Here is a 7,423-nt window from a genome sequence, read left to right on the forward strand (position 1 = left end):
TCGACGGACAACTGAACACTCCAACTTTAAGAATGCATATCTGGACACCTCAACTAGTCCCCACTGTTGATATGATCCTAAATGGCACAAATGGCACAAAGATGCTTAGAAGGACGTGGGACGTTTGGATGATAGCATAGGAAGAGATTGTGGAGGCTTTTACACCAAGTAGCTAAAAGCGCAAAGGGTTAAAAGTGAAAATTGTGGCTATAAGATGCAAATCATGGCCAAGATCCCAAATTCAAGGCTAGGGATGTAATTTGGGCTACAATTGCAAGACAATTGGTGTTTGGAAGATGAAGATCCCATGTTGGCTATTTTCGCAAAGAGCCACTTTAAGGCTTTTGTTGTAAGAGCTTTTAGTATAAATAAGACATTTAGTCTTTCATTTCTTCCTTAGAAGATGAATACTCTTGTTGAGTAATAGTTTGTTTAGCTAGGTAGCTATAGTTTTAGTGATAGACAATGGTGGATTCCATTGTTGGCTTGTGAATCTCATTTCCATTGATTTTATGAAAAGTTGTTCATTTGTGAATTCAATTGAATTTCTCTTGCCTTGATTTCAAGTAGTATGGGTTCTCTTGATTGAATCCAATTAGAAAGGTCTAGATTTGATATATCTAGGTTTGTCTATAGATTCATTATCGTTATGATCTAGCTTTTATCCCTATTTTCTCATCCCCTTTTCTTCAATTTTCATCCCAATACATTGTTATCCTTTAATTCCGCATTTTATGTATTGATTTGGTATTTCCCCCAAATCGATCATTATCATTTGGTATCAGAGATTAGGCTAGAGTGTTGTTTCTACAATCCTCAATCCTAGGTTCTTCATATTTGGAAGAAAAAAAAATCTGAAATTTTCGAAATTCAAAAAAAATTGTTGTTGTGTTGTGTTTTGTGTGGATTTGAGGTTAGATTTGAGTTCCTTGATATCAAATCTAGCTAGATTTCAAATTTTAGAGTGTTTGAGGTGTTTTGAAGAAATCACCATTGACGGACCTTCAAACCTTGAAGAACACAAAGTGGGTTGGTTGATTGGAGGCTTAATCGAGTTCAATTTGGAGTGGGCTTTGTTCTCCTAGTCAAGTGGAGGTTAGATCTAAAATTTGAAGCCAATCCGAGTTAAAAATGGAGTACATTGAAATTTGGATGCTCTTAGTGGTCTTGAGCATCTTCATAAATTCGTAAGGAAGAAGACACCCAAAGAAGCCTTTTGATCCAAAATTCCAGTTACAAAAAGTGAAAAAGTGTTTGTTGGGCTAAATTTAGCAAAACATATGATATAGTCCTCAAATACAAGGAATATTCAGAAAAATCCAGCCCAAGGATCAAGGTACGAAATACAATACGTTATCACTGAAGGATTTTTACGGAGTCAATTTACGGACTTAAATTGAGGCGTGAATTGGTTCCAAAATTTGAGCTCACTGTTACGGTTTTATGGTCACAAAATACAGACTGTAAAATGCACTCCTCAAATGCATTTTATGCTTCTACTTGTACGTTTTACGGAACATAGATCAAAGACGGTCCGTCAATCTTGACTGTCAAATTGACCCCAAAAACTTGTTTACTGTTGCTGATTTAGGGTGACAAAATATGGATCGTAAAGTGCACTCCTCAAATGCATTTTATGCTTCCGCTTGTGGGCCCGCAATGGCCTTTTACATGGTCATATTACATGCCATTAGCAACCCATATGCAAAGTCACGACCCCTATATGTGGGTGCATTTACCCAAAATTGCATTACAAGTTTGTTCTCCAACCCGATTTCCCTGCATTTTCAGTTTTAAGTTTCGTTAGGTATTTGTTCATTCTTTCTTAATCTTCCAAGCTAACTAATACTAGTAATTAACCTTAATTAGTTTTTGATTAGTTCTTCAGTCTCATTTCTTTTTGTGCTAATTCTTTTTCAAGCTTTTCTCGTTTTAATCTCGTTGGAACTTCTTTGACTCAAGTCTTTTAGTTTAATCGAGTCGTCCGTCTTTCAATTAACAAGAATCTACTCTTCCACAAAGATTAACAACCTTGTGAATTGATTTGGATAAGGGGTTCTTGACCAACTTTGGAAGAAGCTTTGGGTTGAGTGGTAAGCTTGAGTGCAAATACGAGTGACGTGAGGAACTTTACTACTAATCTTGTTTGCTCGTTTTTTAGGTACAAGAAGGGAAGTCATAAGGAGAGGAGATATAAGGATGTCATCCATGGCTTCGGAATATTGTGGTGATGATTTGGAAAGTTGTGCCTCTAGCTTGGAGGGTATGACTATGATAGTGTCACACCCAACCGGAGAGTCGTCGGTACCGAGCCTAACCCACCGAGCACCTTTCAACTTACATCTCATGACCATATCTAGGGTGGACCACAAGATAACATCATAAATGCCATAATCTGTGAGGGACATGAGTCCAGAAGATATACACACATCTATATAATCATCATCAACTATACCCATATATATATATATATACAAGCCGACAAGGCTGCCAAAATGATATACAAAGTATGAACCAATGAGGCTACAGAACATCTAACTATATACGTCTGTCTACGAGCCTCTAAAAGGAGTGCATAACATCATAAAGACTGGACAGGACCCCGCCGTGCTCAAATATATACACAAAAGAATAGTACCAACTAAACTGCAGCTCCGGATCAAATGGAGCACTTCTACGCAATCACTAATGAAACAAAAGTTGGGTCCGGTCCGTCTCCTCGTCTACCGCAGTATGAACGCAAAGTTCCTTCTACAAACAAAAGGACGTCGCACGAATAATGTACCGTATGTAAGGCAGAATAGCAAACACGAAGATAACATAAGATAAAGAGATCAATTTACACCCTCTCGAGTACTTCTTTGGCCTATCATGCATACTTATCCATTTTCTAAAGAAAACATTTTCATACATACCTATATATATAAAGATACCGCACCTGGCCACATAGGCTCGGTGTCGCCCGTACCCGGCCATATCAAGGCTCGGTGTTATCTGTACCCAACTGCAGTGATGTGCACATTAGGTGCCGTACCTGGCCATAATAAGGTTTCGGTTTGAGAGATATATATATATATATATATATATATATCATGAACGAGGATTCGTAGGAACAATACAACTCCATCTAAGTGACACAAAGTCGGTGAACCTCCGATTATCATTATGGAATCATCATTATCACTATATGTTCTCATTAGGGTCAACTATCATAAGATGAATCGGTGATGAGGAACAAGATAAAAAATCATAAGAATCAACGATGTCATAAGAACATCAAGAACATATGCTTCTAATATTTCTAAGATAGAGAAAATTATGGACATCCTTTGTGGAAGCTCAAAACAATGGAATCATGCCTTAAGAAAGAAAGGGACAGCCTTAACATACCTCGTTGTCTCCTTAACTACTCAATGTTCTCCTCACAAGCCCGCAAATCTACATTCAAGAGGATTCACACTAACGTTAAGTCTTGAAATCACTTCTAAGTTCAAACTAGAGTAATTAGTGGGCTAGCGAAATTTGGGCAGCACTTCTCCTATTCCATCTACTTCCATCAAATTCCAAATCAACTCCCAACAACTATAACAACATGAATAATTCTATATTTAGGAAATTATATACAATTTACACCTAAAACAATCCAAAGCTTCCTTCCAAATTTCATTCACAACCAATAATTAAAACACAATGTCCCATAACCTTTGAGATAATAGTCAAAATACTCCCCAACGTTTGACCAAAATGCCAACTACACACCGAACCTTTGCTTTGGTCCTATTACCCCTCGACAATTTTTTTCAATATTAAAATGAAAGTATGTACCCAATATGACAACCTCAATTTATTTAGGTGTGCTTGTCCACACGCTCTCGCCCACGTGCCACATCTTTAATTTCCCCTCATTTTTTATTAATTTCCCCCTTCCTCCATCCATTTACTCTTCTTTCAAAAAAAAAAAAAAAAATCTCTCAATTTTCCACACTCCATTTTCGAAGATGAGGATCCAAAAACCCATACCCAATTCTTCTTCATCTTCATCAACATCATCATCATCATCATCTTCATTAGGAGTTGAAAAAAAAAATCACACCAACTTCCTCAAATTTGATCCAAAAAACCCAAATGTGAAAGAAAGCTTCCTAATACCAAGTAGAACAAAGTTCATCCATTAATTTGATCAAACAATTAAGAATTTAAAGAAACCCACTTGTGTTCTTCATAGTTTTCTCCAAATTCCTAACAATGGAGTTTAATTTTCTCCCCCAAATCAACTCAAAGAATTAGTGCTTAGCTTAAACAACTCCAACCAAGCAACAAGTAGTAACTCCAAACAAGCAACTTTCAATTAGATTTTCTTTAACAAAGGATTAGATTTTCAACCTTTTTTTTTTTTTTTTCCAGATTTTCGTTTTTTTTTTTTTCGTATTTTTTTTTTTGAATTTGATTTGGGAAAAAAATTCAAATGTGAAAGGAAGCTTCCTAACACCAAGTAGAACAAATTTCATCCATTAATTTGATCAAACAATCAAGAATACATAAAGTTCGGGTTCGAACCCCCGCTCAAGCATAAAATAAAAAAATAATTTCGCAAGGCAGATCGGGGAGAGTATGCCGGATCCGGGCATACAATCTTTAAGGAAAGCTAAAGTTATGCCGGATCCAAGCATAATTAAAAGTCCGCCCATAAGGCAGAATTTTTCCTAAGACATAGTTTAGTTATGCCTTATGTACGTAATTTTAGTTAAGGCATAACAAAATTATGCCCCATAAGGCAAGAACTTTTCCTTAATGCATAGACTTTGCCTTATAAGGCAAAGTTTAAGTTATGCCTTAAGAAAAACTTTCGCATTACGGGCATACTTTTAGTTATGTCTTTGGGGCACACTTTTTAGTTAAGGCATAACTAAAAGTTTACCTTGAAAAGTAATATATATATATATATATATATATATATATATATATATATATATAAGGCAAAGTCCGCTCCCGTACTTTTTTTAAACACAACTAAAAGTCCCCCCCTCCAACGACTTTTACTTAAACACAACTAAAAGTCCGCCCCTCCGTACTTTTACTTAAACACAACTAAAGCCCCCGCCGCCTTCCGTGCACTTTTAGTTGAACACAACTAAAAGTCCGCCGGGGTGCGTACTTTCCCTTCGAAGCATATATATATTTTTTTTTAACTTTTCAAGGGAAACTTTTAGTAATGCCTTAGCTAAAAGTGTGTCCCATAAAACATAACTAAAAGTATGCCCCATAAGGCGTAAGTTTTCCTTAAGGTATAACAAAAGTTTGCCTTATAAGGCAAAATTTAACGGGCAAACTTTTATGCCGACCCGCATATCTTTGTGAAGGAATTATCAAAGTTAGGCTCGACCCGCATACTTATGCCAAGTCCGCCCATAAGGCATAAGATGCCGGTCCGCATAACTTCGGGGTAATTCCTTCACGTTGTATGCCGGGGGGCATAGCGAAATTTAACTCTCGCCTTGCGAATTTTTTTTTCAAATTTTTGACTCGCGGGTTCGAACACCGGAACCTACGGGTTTTAGCCGAAGGGCAAAATTTAAAGATTTCAAATATGAGGGGCAAAATTTAAAGACACCCCAACGAAGGGCAATTTGCGAATTGCCCTTTAAAGAAACCCACTCGTGTTCTTCATAGCTTTCTCCAAATTCCTAACAATGGAGTTTAGTTTTCTCCCTAAATCAAAGAATTAGTGCTTAAACAACTCCAACCAAGCAACAAGTAGCAACTCCAAACAAGCAACTTTCAATCGATTTTCTTTAACAAGATTAGATTTTCAACCTTTTTTTTTTTTTTCCGCATTTTCGTTTTTTTTTCTTCGATTTTTTTTTTTTTTGTGAATTTGATTTGGGAAAACAATGATTATAAGAATAATCACTATCCTAGCTCTAAATTTATAATGGGTATTATTTTGACCAAAAAATGGAGATGGGTGTTAAATAGGGTGAAGAAGAAGACGAAGTAGCCTAAAAATGGAGGGAATTTAAATTTATCTCACGCGTGGCATCTACGTAAGGTCTCAGCTGGCATTTTAAAACACATCGTATGCTTTTTTTAAAGGCTATAACGCGCCACCGAGCGGTGTAGTCACGCTCTTGTCCACATGGCCAAAAAGGGCATTTTAATACCGAAAAATTTATCCAGGGGGGTAATAGGTCCAACGCAAAGGTTAGGTGTGTAGTTGGCATTTTGGTCAAACGTTGGGGGGTATTTTGACTATTATCTCCATAACCTTTCCTACCACAATTTCCTTCTCTTTTATGACTTACAAATCTCTAAATCAACTCAATACAAGAAGTAAAGAGAGATAAAATACCTCAATCTTGAAAAACCCTAGCTTCCCAACCTCGTTTCAACCCAAAACCACATAAAATTTAACTAGGAGCAAAGACCATCATCACCCATTACTAATTTAGGGTTCTAAAGTTTGATTTCCACTTGAATTTTTGCTTAGGAAGTGTATGGATGAGTAAAGAGTGTAGAGAGAACTTGAAGGGAGAGGATTCGATTTTGGTGAATTAAATGATCCAAGTCGTGGCCCTTCTTATTTATATAGCGAGCGAAAAATTTTCCACCGCCGCAGCTCTCGACTGCAACAGGTCGACGTCCGTCGACCCGTCACCGCCCGTCGACTCGCCACCGCCGACCGCGGAAGCCCCCCGAATCTCTCGCAGTTTTTCGATAGGCAGGTTGACGACCCGTCAACGGTCTGTCGACTTGACCGTCCAATTGCTCTGTTGTAACATTCAGATTTTCTGGTTTATTTCGCCTTCCTTCTTTCGATACTTGCTGTACACAACTTAAACTCCCGCACACGTGGAATAATCATGTATCTCTTATAACCTTGACAATGACCTCACTTACTAACTTCACGCTTCTGGCCACCTTACGCTAAGCTCGCCGTATAAAAATACAGTATAACAGATAGTAAAAGAGGTTATGGGAAAGATGATGTGACTTGGGACTATGATCGATATGAGGGTGAAGAGTACTACTCCAAAGGTGAATATGAGACAAGTGGATCTCATGGGCCTTATGAAGACGATGAAGGAGTAGAGAAGCTTAATGAAGAGTCCTGTGGTGAAGATGAGAATTATGAAGAGCCTCATGCTACACGTCGTGGACATAGAGACGACTTGAGGTATGTTCCTTCCTCACACGTACGATATGAAACAATTGGTGGAAACTTGCATGAATTAGGAAGTTTTGATGAATATGAGTCTTACGGTTATGCGCTTTGTGGTGACTATGTCTATGAAGATAGCAATGTTGAACATGATAATTGTGAAGAATATTCTAGTGGCTATTCACGTATATTGAATTGTGATACCTCATATTCCAATAGAGTGGTATAAATCTGTGGATAGGACCAAGTAGGAGTCGTCCTAGA

Source organism: Lycium ferocissimum, chromosome 5 (genome assembly GCF_029784015.1).
Source record: "Lycium ferocissimum isolate CSIRO_LF1 chromosome 5, AGI_CSIRO_Lferr_CH_V1, whole genome shotgun sequence".
NCBI classification, from domain to species: domain Eukaryota; kingdom Viridiplantae; phylum Streptophyta; class Magnoliopsida; order Solanales; family Solanaceae; genus Lycium; species Lycium ferocissimum.